Consider the following 12,760-nt stretch of genomic DNA (forward strand, 5'->3'; position numbering starts at 1 on the left):
CAAACTGAAACATAGCTATCCTTCGAATTCTGTAGTGTGGTTCTCCAACCTGAAATGCAGATATGACCTCGCCCCCCCAAAAGGAAGTAAAGGTAAGGGTAAAGGGACCCCTGACCATTAGGTCCAGTCGCGGATGACTCTGGGGTTGTGGTGCTCATCTCACTCTATTGGCTGAGGGAGCCGGCGTACAGCTTCCGGGTCATGTGGCCATCATGACTAAGCCGCTTCTGGCGAACCAAAGCAGCTGGAGTGGTACCTATTTATCTACTTGCACTGTGTGCTTTCAAACTGCTAGGTTGGCAGGAGCAGGGACCAAGGAACAGGAGCTCACCCCATTGCGGAGATTCGAACCACTGACCTTTTGATTGGCAAGCCCTAGGCTCTGTGGTTTAACCCACAGTGCCACCTACATCCTTAAAGTACTTTGGGGTAAAGAGTGCCATTGATTCCTATGGTGTATAAATTAAAAATTTAAAATAAATACATAATTTACAGTGTGCATATTAGTAAAAATATCACCTGGCGTGCATAATGCTGATGGGGAAATGCTTGAGGAAATGTGTATATTAGGCAAAGGCTGAGGCACAATTAGGAGAGATATGCACACTGGTGCATGTGAATTTGCATTTGGAGTTGCTTAAAAATAATAATAATCACAAACTGGTGTAGTAATGAGGTGGACTGAGTTTCAGACTGGAAAATGAGAAACTGATAACAGTTTCTCAAAATAAGCTGTGTGGATATTTGGAATTTGCTAAAATGACAGCGGTAATCAGGCAACAATCAAACAAAAACTTTAAAAAGAGTGGAGAAGTGGGGAAGAATATATGATCAAACATTGTTCCCAAATCAAACCCTTGATATGCATTGACTAAATTTCACAAAGTAAAAATTCAGATAGATAAGTTATTTATTGTGTGTAAATGAGATAACGCGGGTGGTGCTGTGGGTTAAACCACAGAGCCTAGGGCTTGCCAGTCAGAAGGTCGGCAGTTTGAATCCCCGTGACGGGGTGAGCTCCCGTTGCTCGGTCCCAGCTCCTGCCAACCTAGCAGTTCAAAAGCACATCAAAGTGCATGTAGATAAATAGGTACCACTCCGGCGGGAAGGTAAATGGCGTTTTCATGCACTGCTCTGGTTCGCCAGAAGAGGCTTGGTCATGCTGGCCACATGACCCGGAAGCTGTACGCCGGCTCCCTCGGCCAATAAAGCGAGATGAGTGCCGCAACCCCAGAGTCGGTCACGACTGGACCTAATAGTCAGGGGTCCCTTTACCTTTAAATGAGATAACAAAGGTAATCAACACAATTGAAAGAAAATAGAAAAGAAGTAGCTGTAGTGGGCTGGTGGGAAGTCATGGGCGAAGAAATGCGGATATTTATTATTTAGATTAGTTTTACACTTAACATATGTTGAAGTATATATGCAATTGTGTCACAACAGAAAATCAAATAAAAAGCATAATGGGGGAGGAACTGCTTTGATCGCTGGAACTGGCAGTTCGATGGGTGTCTCGTTATACCCGCATTACGTTGGTAAGAACTCAATTGTTTAGTGTGGCAGCCCCGACACTTTGGAACTCCCCGCCAATTGATATCAGGCAGGCGCCTTCATGGGCAATTTGAGCTCATTCCCAGCATCCTATGAATTGTTGGAATTGGCTTGCCAGATCAGGTCAAAGAAACGCCACCCAATCCGTCATCTGGCACATCTATACTTGTGGCCAACCATATGCTCCTGGGAATGTCGCTGGCAAGCCATGTCACGGGTAACTGATTGCTCCCTGATCATGGCAGCCCAGGGTTCTGCTGTTGTGAACGCCACATCGCTCTTTCATGCTGCGATAGTCTCTTCTGTTCCTTAGGCTTGCTGCCGTTAGGCCTTTGGCACCACACTCTGAAAGAGCTGTTTGGCAGCTCCTTGTCTGAGTTGCTTTGCAGTCCACCAGAACCACCCGCCTACCTAAAGGGCGCTGGCAATCTGTTTGGGCCTGGTTCTGGGGAAGGCGTGTGAAGGGCATTTGCCAAGAGAGCTGCAGAGAACAATCTGAGTCTGTAGTAACTGGGCTGCAAGCGAAACAAACAAACAAAAAAATTCCTTCCAGTAGCACCTTAGAGACCAACTCAGTTTCTTATTGGTATGAGCTTTCGTGTGCAGACCAACATGGCTACCTACCTGTAACTGGGCTGCAAGCGTTACTGAGAGGATGGCCACATTTTGGGGTGCTGAGATTTCTCTAGAAGTGGTGCAGCTTGCAGTGCACTTACTTCTGCTGCCCTAAGATCCCATGTACACATTCATTTACAAACACGCCATCTAATAACATGCCTATCCTCCAAGGAGTTTTAGGTGGCATTCACGGCTCTCTTCCTCACCAATTTACCTTTACGACAACCCTATGAGGTAGATTAGGCTGAGAGGCAGTGAGTGACCCAGAATCACCCAATGGACTCCATGGCGAAGTGGAGATTTGAACCCTGGTCTCCCAGAGTAGGGACGCGGGTGACGCTGTGGTCTAAACCACAGAGCCTAGCACTTGCCGATCAGAAGGTTGGCGGTTCGAATCCCCACGAAAGGGTGAGCTCCCATTGCTCGGTCCCTGCTCCTGCCAACCTAGCAGTTCGAAAGCACGTCAAAAGTGCAAGTAGATAAATAGGTACCGCTCCGGCGGGAAGATAAACTGTGTTTCCGTGTGTTGCTCTGGTTCGCCAGAAGCGGCTTAGTCATGCTGGCCACATGACCCGGAAGCTGTACGCCGGCTCCCTCGGCCAGTAAAGTGAGATGAGCGCCGCAACTCCAGAGTCGGCCACAACTGGACCTAATGGTCAGGGGTCCCTTTACCTTTACCTCCCAGACTTTAGTCCATCCCGCTAACCTCCAAGCTACATCACCCCCTCCAACATTTCTCCAATGAAATAGGGATGTCCTATTCAACAACAACAACAACAACTTTTATTATTTATACCCCACCCATCTTCCTGGGTTGCCCCAGCCACTCTGGGAAGCTTCCAGCATATATATAAAAACATAATAAAACATTAAACATTTTTTAAAAAAACTTCCCTATGCAGGGCTGCCTCAGATGTCTTCTAAAGGTTGTATCATTACTTATCTCCTTGGCTCGTGGGTCACATAACTCCCTACCCTCCACCATTTCTCTGATGAAAATAGGGAATTCCTATTTATAATAAGGACATTCCAGGATCAAATCATAACCCAGAATGGCTTCTGCAAATCCGGGACTGTCCCTGGAAAATAGGGACACTTGGAGGATCTGCTACATTGGCTTCAAAGAACACACACACATATTACTGATCCATTTTACCTATTACTTGGTAAGAAAGCCCAATGGGGATCCCTTCACAGGTGCCATTTTTCCTGGAGCCTCAAACTTGGCTCTGAAGTTGGCAGTCATCGTGCTGCTTCTAAACATGTTTCCAAAGCAGAAGATCTTTGTGGCCTTGCTATGAGAGAAAACAGGAGTGTTGGAGTAGGTTACAGGCAAACTCTCTTCTGTCACCCTTCTAAGATTCCTGAATGAAAAATGTTAATGGTGAGGATTTGAACAAGGAATCTAGGATGATAATTGGGAATGGCTGCTAAGGAGAGCTCTGAGCACATCACCAGACTGCAGCTTAAATTGGTTTCACTCTTGTTTCTGCCTCTGAAGGACCTTGAGAGTTATTGTTCTGGGTTGCGGAGAAATCTGGGGGAAAGTTATTATCATGCCGCAAACCCCAGGATAAATTGGGGGAGTGGGCAGAAGACGACAGTTAAAGGGCTATGCTGGGTGTAAGTTGGGCTGGAGGGACTTGAGCCTCCTTACTTGTGGGGAATTGGAGTTGGCAGAATACTTTCCTCCTGGCTGTGAGGCGTGTCTGACTCTGTCCCAGGAGGAAATAGAGAAACGTCCCCTCACACAACCAGGAGGCAGATATTGACAGTAGGCTAGTCACTTCACAGCATATTTCAAGGTGGGGAACTTTGGGCCTATGAATGTAGCCCCCTAGACATCTCTGTGTGGCCCTCAGCACTCTCTCCCTGCCATGCCCCCACCTCAGGTCATGCCCCTTCCTGACCATATCCTGACACTTCCCCAGAGAGCTTTTGACTGACTGGAATGTGGAGCGTCTCCACCCCCATCGCTCAGTCTGGACACTGAGGTCCTCCTCCAAGGGTCTTCTGGTGGTTCCCTCACTGCGAGAAGTGAAGTTACAGTGAACCAGTCCAAGGGCCTTCTTGGGAGTAGCACCCTCCCTGTGGAACACCCTCCCTTCACATGAGATAAAGGAGATAAAGAATGAACCAACTTTTAGAATACACCTGAAGGCAGCCCTGTATTGGGAGGTTTTTTAATGCTTGATGTTTTTATTATGTTTTTAGATATGCTGTAAGCCACCCAGAGTGGCTGGGGAAACCCAGCGAGATGTGTGGGGTATTAATAATAATAATAATAATAATAATAATAATAATAATAATAATACTGTAATAAAGTATCTTGCTGGCCTGAATAAGAGTCAATGTTGTGCAGTGGCTAGAGTGAACTTGGGTGAGGAGCCTGCCTCAGGCTGCAAGATCTACAGGGCAGCAAATCTGGCCTCCAAGGAACGCATCACCTGCCACTGCTTCTGCTGTGGTGACAACGGCTGTGGCACACACCTTGGAGGCTGGATCTGCTGCTTCCTTGGTATCCCTCCCCCAACGCCGCTTCTACAGTGGCCTGTTGTTGAATAGGATGCTCTGCTGGTCTCCTTCCTAGCGAGGACATGGTGGGGCCTGTCCTCTGTGTTTTCCTGGTCCCTGCACCCACATGACATGACTCAGAGCAGGGGCATTGCAAGGGGGATGTGGTCTGCCTCAGGTGTCATGCCTGGGGGGTGACAAAATCCCCCCGGGCGGATTGGTATGGCGGCACTCGCACCCCCAGTGGGTGGATTTTCACGATTGTCACCGTGAAAATCCGCCCGTTGATCGCACAAATACCCCCTGTGATCAGCCTGGCACCCCCTGGTGGGCGGCATATCTGTTTCGTGGCCAACCCTCCATAAAAAAGGTCAACTTTGGGTGGGCAATGTTCCCAAAAATTGCAATGGGGGGCAAAAAAAAAAATGTACCGGGGACCACCTAACCTTGCTACGCCTCTGACTCCTTTCCTCCCTGCACAATGGCCTTTGATTCCCACTTCAACCATTTGATTTGATTCCCCACTTTGTTTCTTCGCTCACCCCTTCTCATAGCTGTCAACTTTCAGATTTGAAAATAAGGGATCAGCAGCCTCGAAAATAAGGGGTCAGCAGCCTCACCTGTCCCGGGGACAGTCTACGGGATATCTAACAATCCGGGATAGCAGCGGGAAGCAGCGGGAAATGGCGCTGGAATAAGGGAATTTCCCGCAAAAAAAAGGGAAGGTTGACAGCTATGCCCCTTCTTCCCTGGCAGGGAGGGAGAGCACCATTTTGTGTTTGGTCTCAGGTGCCAAAATGTATTGGGACGGCCCTGCCTGAGACCTTCTGCTCCCTTGCCACTCAGCTACGGATTTTGTTTGAATGCCCCCGCAGTGAAAAATGGAGAGCATCCGCTTCCGAAGGAGAAGCCATGTAGCCACAATTGTAGCTTTAAAAATATGGAAATGGATGCAATACACAGTATGTTCCATGGAAGTTGCTACTTCACGACATCAACTTGGATATACATCGCCAGCAAAGAAGGAGTGGGGTGGCGGTGGAGGGGGGGGGGAGAAGAGAAACTAGTGGAAATGTCAGCCATGACCCAAATAAGCAGTGTTTTGCTGAGATGAAAATGAAATATGAATGCAAAGTGGGACCTCCATGTTCATAGCCCTGAGCTCTGCAGAGCCACAAATGGAGGTCGTCACTTTGAATTTCCAAATCAAAGTTGCTCCTTAAAGAGAGCAAAGGAATAATAGGAGCTGAAAAAGTTGCTTCTCTCTTTATGGGGCCTCTCTGCGAGCGAAATGCTTGGGAACGAGGCAGTAAACACCGTACAGCGAAGTTTGAGAGGGAAAGTGGGTGATGAGACGGAAAACATTTCAGAGTCTGCATAGCTTTGCGTGTGGGTGGGTGAGGGGAGAGAGACTTTCCTTTCCAGTTCTCTTCCTCTGTGTCTGGTGTCTGCTCATTCTAGGAATGAGAACACATCCCAGAGGAAGAAAGAGACTGTACACAATCAGGGATATGGCATGCCCTTTTTTGGACCATGCATTACGATTCGGTACAGTGGTACCTTGGGTTACAGACGCATCAGGTTACAGACGCTTCAGGTTACAGACTCTGCTAACCCAGAAATAGTACCTCGGGTTAAGAACTTTGCTTCAGGATGAGAACAGAAATTGTGCGGCGGGAGGCCCCATTAGCTAAAGTGATAACTCAGATTAAGAACAGTTTCAGGTTAAGAACGGACCTCCGGAACGAATTAAGTTCTTAACCTGAGGTACCACTGTATCTGGGATTGGGGAGTTTAGAAGAGCCTAGCTGTCAGGGAGAGACATCACCTTGCCAACAAAGGTCCGTATAGTAAAAGCTATGGTTTTCCCAGTAGTGATGTATAGAAGTGAGAGCTGGACCATAAAGAAGGCTGATCACCGAAGAATTGATGCTTTTGAATTATGGTGCTGGAGGAGACTCTTGAGAGTCCCACGGACTGCAAGAAGATCCAACCTATCCATTCTGAAGGAAATCAGCCCTGAGTGCTCACTGGAAGGACAGATCCTGAAGCTGAGACTCCAATACTTTGGCCACCTAATGAGAAGAGAAGACTCCCTGGAAAGGACCCTGATGTTGGGAAATATGGAGGGCACAAGGAGAAGGGGACGACAGAGGACGAGATGGTGGGACAGTCTTCTCGAAGCTACCAGCATGAGTTTGGCTAAACTGCAGGAAGCAGTGGAAGACAGAAGTGCCTGGCGTGCTCTGGTCCATGGGGTCACGAAGAGTCGGACACGACTAAATGACTAAACAACAACAAGCTGTCAGGGACTTGGCAGAGAAGGAATGGTAGAGGCCGCCTCCCCAGCCTGACCCTCCCAGAGGAGAAGACAGTTCAGAATTACAACAGGGGTTTGAGGGAGGTCACAGCTCAGAGGAAGATGAGGGGAGAAACTGGGAAATAATGGGAGAGGAGCAGGAGGAGGCAGTATTGGTGTCTTGCAACTTTGACCTGTTGTAGGACCTTAGCCAGACCTTAGCAGAGCATACGCAGAGTTCCAGAAAGCAATCAGTTGCAGGCAGGATGGACGAAGCAGGAACCAGAACGCTGTTAGTAGTAACTTGGTTACTTAGAGGTGTTTATTATTTACAGCAAGCTCTACAAGTTACTATATCCATGAACAGAAACACGGATCATAACTAGCTCTCTCTTAACAAACTCCAAACGACTCTCAGACTCCACCCTGACCAAAAAACACATTCCAGTCAGTAGGTCATAAATCATGATGCCTGTGTGAGACTTCAACCAATGATAAAGCTGTTTCCAGGCTCCCATATCTCTAGGCAGGTAACTTCTCTCTGCTCAGGCATCCTTGGCTGTCAGCCAACTCTTAATTGACTCTGCGTGAAGCTGCATAGAATTGCGCGTAGTCAAAAATCCCAACAGGCAGAGCTGGAGCAGCTGGCTGACACGTTATCACTAGACAGCATTCCAGACCCACCATCTCCCAGAACCTGGCGAGCCTTAAAAGTAGGAGAGCAAAATGCTCAGAAGCAAAGGGCCCTCAGTGCATCCCATAGAAGGGATGAAGAACGAGGAAGTGGGAGAGAAGGGGGATGGAATATTTACTCGGGACAATGCCATTATTCCAAGAGACTGCATTCCCAAGCTTCTCTCTGTGAATACTGAATAAAAGCAGATGGTAAGGACTTTTCCTTGCCTTATAGGTTCCTGGCAACCTGCCACTGGGGTTGGTTCACCTGCCACCTGCCACCAGCTAACAATGAATGGGTCCTACCAATTCTGCGTCACTGCTACTCTGTCATTCTGAAATCACTTGGATCCCAACCTGACAGGCATCCAGCAAGGCTAGCAGATACCGGATTGCTGAAAATGAATATGTGCACATACCCCAGCTTTTAGATTGTAAGCTCTTTGGGGCAGGGATCTTCCTCCTCGTTACTCTGTAAAGGGCTATGAGCACTGATGGCAGTATAGCAAATAACCCTAGAATCATAGACCCAAGGGGTCCAGCTCCCTGCAATGAAACTTGATACATTCCAAAAACATTTTTTTAAAAAAAACCCTTAAGAGTGCAATTGCACTCCTGTAGGAGGAAATAAATAAATAAACCCCACATTTCAGTACTGTTAGGAAACCAAACTTCTGACAACCTGTCTCCCATTTTGCCCACCCATGTGAAGGCCGCAACACAAGCAGAATATATTAGTGAAATAGCTATCTCTGGGCATAGTTTTGAAGGAACTGGCACTCAGAGGCATGTGGCTTCTGATACAGGGAGTAGTGCATAACCACTGTGACTGGCAACCATTGATGGCCACATCCTTCATTGATCTCCTTCGTTGGCCACCAGCACATTCTTGTGGCCATGAGTTCCATAAATTAACTTTTTTACTGCATGCCGATGTGCTTTTTTTGGTCATCTTCTAGCATTCGGGTTAATCCCAGACCCCCCCCCCTCAGTTTCTATCCCCTCCCATCCATAACTTGACACATCTCTATCATGTCCACCTTTGCTTGTTTTAGCCACCCCACAGGATAGGAAAGCCCACAGATTGTATATTTTCCTCTTAGGGGAATTGCTCCAGCACTCTGATTATTTGGGCTGCCTTTTTCTAAACCCTTTCCACCTTTACAAGATTCTCCCCTGGGAGAATCTGGGAGAAGCTCTGGGAGGAAGACCTTTCATTGCCTACAGACAGCCACCCAATCTTAAACAACTCCTAACCCACAATAATACTACAACCAGACTTAACACGGACACTGGCACCAGAGCCTGCAATAAACCCAGATGCCAACTTTGCTGCCACATACACCCGGACAACACCATTACTGGCCCCAACAACATCACACATACCATCTCGGGACTATTTAATTGCTCATCGTCTAACATTGTGTATGCCATCAAATGCCAACAGTGTCCTTCAGCTCTCTATATTGGACAAACAGGCCAAACCTTACGCCAAAGAATAAACGGACATAAATCTGACATCAATAATCACAAAACAGAGAAACCAGTAGGAGAACACTTCAATCTCCCAGGACATTCTATACAAGATCTCAAAGTAGCTGTTTTACTACAAAGGAATTTCAGAAAAAGACTGGAAAGAGAAGCTGCTGAATTGCAACTCATTACCAAACTTAAAACCATGGAGAGACCTGGTCTGAACAGAGGCATTGGATTCTTATCTCATTATACATGACTGAGCCATTTTTCACCTTCTCACCCCTTGCCTTTTCCTGTAAGACCTATTGCAGTCGTTAAGAGTCGTCAACAGGCTCATCTCATCTATCTGCCAATCTCCCATTCCCACCACCCTTCTGAGTAATACCCCTCCCCACCTTCTCACTATATAGAAGGATCTGGCAACTTCTGTTTCAGTGTATCCGAAGAAGTGTGCATGCACACGAAAGCTCATACCAAGAACTAACTTAGTTGGTCTTTAAGGTGCTACTGGAAGGAATTTTTTTATTTTGACTATGGCAGACCAACACGGCTACCTACCTGTAACTAAGATTCTCCCCCACATTATTCTAAATGCAATCACACTGTTAATTTGTGTAAAGGATTTCCAGTATTGGCAGTGCTATTTTGAACACTCTCCTAATGGTCCTTAACATAGAACCGCCAACTCCCTACCGCGTTTTCTGCAACCAAAGCATTCTAGGTCACAATTTTCACTGAGCTATCCAGAGAATCCCAAGATTTCTTTTGTAGTAAGTCATCATCACTAGTTGAGACCCCTCCACCCCCATCAGTGTATATATGGTTAGGAATTTTTGCCCCAGCGTCCATCATATCACACTTAAACTTGATTTGCCCATTCACCCAGTTGCTCACTGCAGAGACTTGAGACGGTTTTACATTTTATTTCCCCCCACCTTCCTGCAGGAACTCAGTTGCAATCTTGGAGGCTGGCTTTCTTAACGGAACTGGTCTGCAGAGGGCACTTGTACTCCTGCAGTAAGAAAAATACCAAAACATTAAAATACCAAGAGTTGGCATTCCTTAATTGCTGAGACAAGGGCGTTTAATTTTCATTTTTTTTAATCATCCATCAATTGCACTTTTGTAAGTCTCTGCTTTTCAAGTCCAGGAAGTTTTTGATTTTGTTTTCTGGAAGAGGTTCAAAGCTATAGCCGCACAAGGCATATGTTCTAGATATACAGCTCTGGAAGAAACACAGATTTTGATGTGCATTGTTTATAGTATGGCAGGTAAAGCATGAAACAACATGACTGGGGGAGGAATCTGGCAAAGGTGCATCCTATAAGATAGATCAGGAAAAATAACACTGCTTCTGTCCCCAGTCCCCATGTGTTCCAAAGAGATCACGTGTTCATTTACACACGTGTGCTGCCTCCTTTTGTGAGCTGGTACTCTGTGCGATACAAGGTACCACATTGTGCCTAAGTTAGCTTGGCCCTGACTGACTCCAGCTGTTCGTGCCGAAGGGGTCAGAGACCATCTGACCTGTGAGCCCTGTGAGATCATCAGGGGGTTTGGGCTGGGTGTTCATCAGTATGCGGATGATACCCAGCTCTACTTCTCTTTTAAATCAGAACCAGTGAAGGCGGTGAAGGTCCTGTGTGAGTGTCTGGAGGCGGTTGGAGGATGGATGGTAGCTAACAGATTGAGGTTGAATCTTGACAAGACAGAAGTACTGTTTTGGGGTGACAGGGGGCGGGCAGGTGTGGAGGACTCCCTGGTCCTGAATGGGGTAACTGTGGCCTTGAAGGTGAGCAGCCTGGGAGTCATTTTGGACTCACAGCTGTCCATGGAGGCACATGTCAATTCTGTGTCCAGGGCAGCTGTCTACCAGCTCCATCTGGTACGCAGGCTGAGACCCTACCTGACTGCAGGCTGTCTGGCCAGAGTGGTGCATGCTCTGGTTATCTCCCGCTTGGACTACTGCAACACGCTCTACGTGGGGCTACCTTTGAAGGTGACTCGGAAACTACAACTAATCCAGAATGCGGCAGCTAGACTGGTGACTGGGAGCGGCTGCCGAGACCATATAACACCAATCCTGAGAGATCTGCATTGGCTCCTGGTACGTTTCTGAGCACAGTTCAAAGTGTTGGTGCTGACCTTTAAAGACTTAAACGGCCTCGGCCCAGTAAACCTGAAGGAGCGTCTCCACCCACATCGTTCAGCCTAGCCACTGAGGTCCAGCTCCGAGGGTCTTCTGGCGGTTCCCTCATGCAATAAGTAAGGTTACAGGGAACCAGGCAGAGGGCCTTCTTGGCAGTGGTGCCTGCCCAGTGGAACTCCCTCCCACCAGATGTCAAGGAAATAAACAACTATCTGACTTTTAGAAAACATCTGAAGGCAGCCCTGTTTAGGGAACTTTTTAATGTTTGATAATTTATTGTGTTTTTAATATTCTGTTGGGAGCCACCCAGAGTGGCTGGGGTATAAGTAATATATGATGATGATGATGATGATGATGATGAACCTGCTCCTCGGACTATCAGGCTCTTCGGGAGCTTCTGTTGAATTTTGAAGATGCTGAATTTTTGCTGTTATTGCACTGCGTTTTTTAGACAGTTCTTAGACAGTTCTTTCCTGATGTTTTCATGGGGGGCATCAGAAGCACACGTGTGGAAAGTGGGCAGGGGGGAACCATGATGTTGTCTGATGACATTCATTGTTGTGTCACATCACTTCCACTGGAGTGACTGTAACTTAGTGAGATATGCCAGTAAATTGGTCAAAAACTCTTCAATTCCACAATAGAGCAGGTACTGTAGGCATTATCATCCAATATTCACCAAATCTGAAGACTTGAGGGACTCTGAAATAATCTATTGAGCTGGTACATACTTCGGGTCAATACATCCAGACACCTGACTCCTGAACATGTTGGCTGGGACTGACAAGAGTTGGAGCATCTAGAGCAGGCACCCCCAAACTCAGGCCTCCAGCTGTTTTGGGACTACAATTCCCATCATCCCTGACCACTGGTCCTGTTAGCTAGGGACGATGGGAGTTGTAGTCCCGAAACATCTGGAGGGCCGAGTTTGGCTATGCCTGATCTAGAGGGCCACAGGGTTAAACTAAAGGATGAGTTGTGGTCAAATCATAAAATTTACTGAAGAACTGAGTTATACGGAGGGGGGGGGGAAAGATAGGTCTCAGGATTCGGTCTGACAAGGTGCTTATGGTTTGGTGAGGCGGGGGGAGGTGAGAAGGAGCAAAGGGAATATCTGCTGCTACAAGACATCCTTATCTCTCTGCTCCCTCTGGACTGGAGTCATGCCATTGGGGACATTTCTTTCCTTTGGCCTTTGATTTTTGCTGCCGTCATATTTTCCCCTGCTGTGCTTTGACGGCATACCGCTGCTGGCACAGCTGAGCTCATGCTGGGATGAGATTCCTTACAGTTGGTAGCAGGTAGCTCTGTGAAGGCTGACTTACCCCTGGAGGGCAGCAAGGTGAGGGTTTGTTTTTCTCTCTCTCCTTCTTCCTCTCCTCTCCTATCCCTTTAGAACCGTCTAACTTGGGAGTGCTGCTCTTGACCGCATCAAAACCTTTGATTTCTTTAAATTAATAGCAGACGAGACACGCCAA

The sequence above is a fragment of the Podarcis bocagei genome, assembly GCF_964188305.1.
Source record: "Podarcis bocagei genome assembly, chromosome: 8".
Classification (NCBI taxonomy): Eukaryota; Metazoa; Chordata; class Lepidosauria; order Squamata; family Lacertidae; genus Podarcis; species Podarcis bocagei.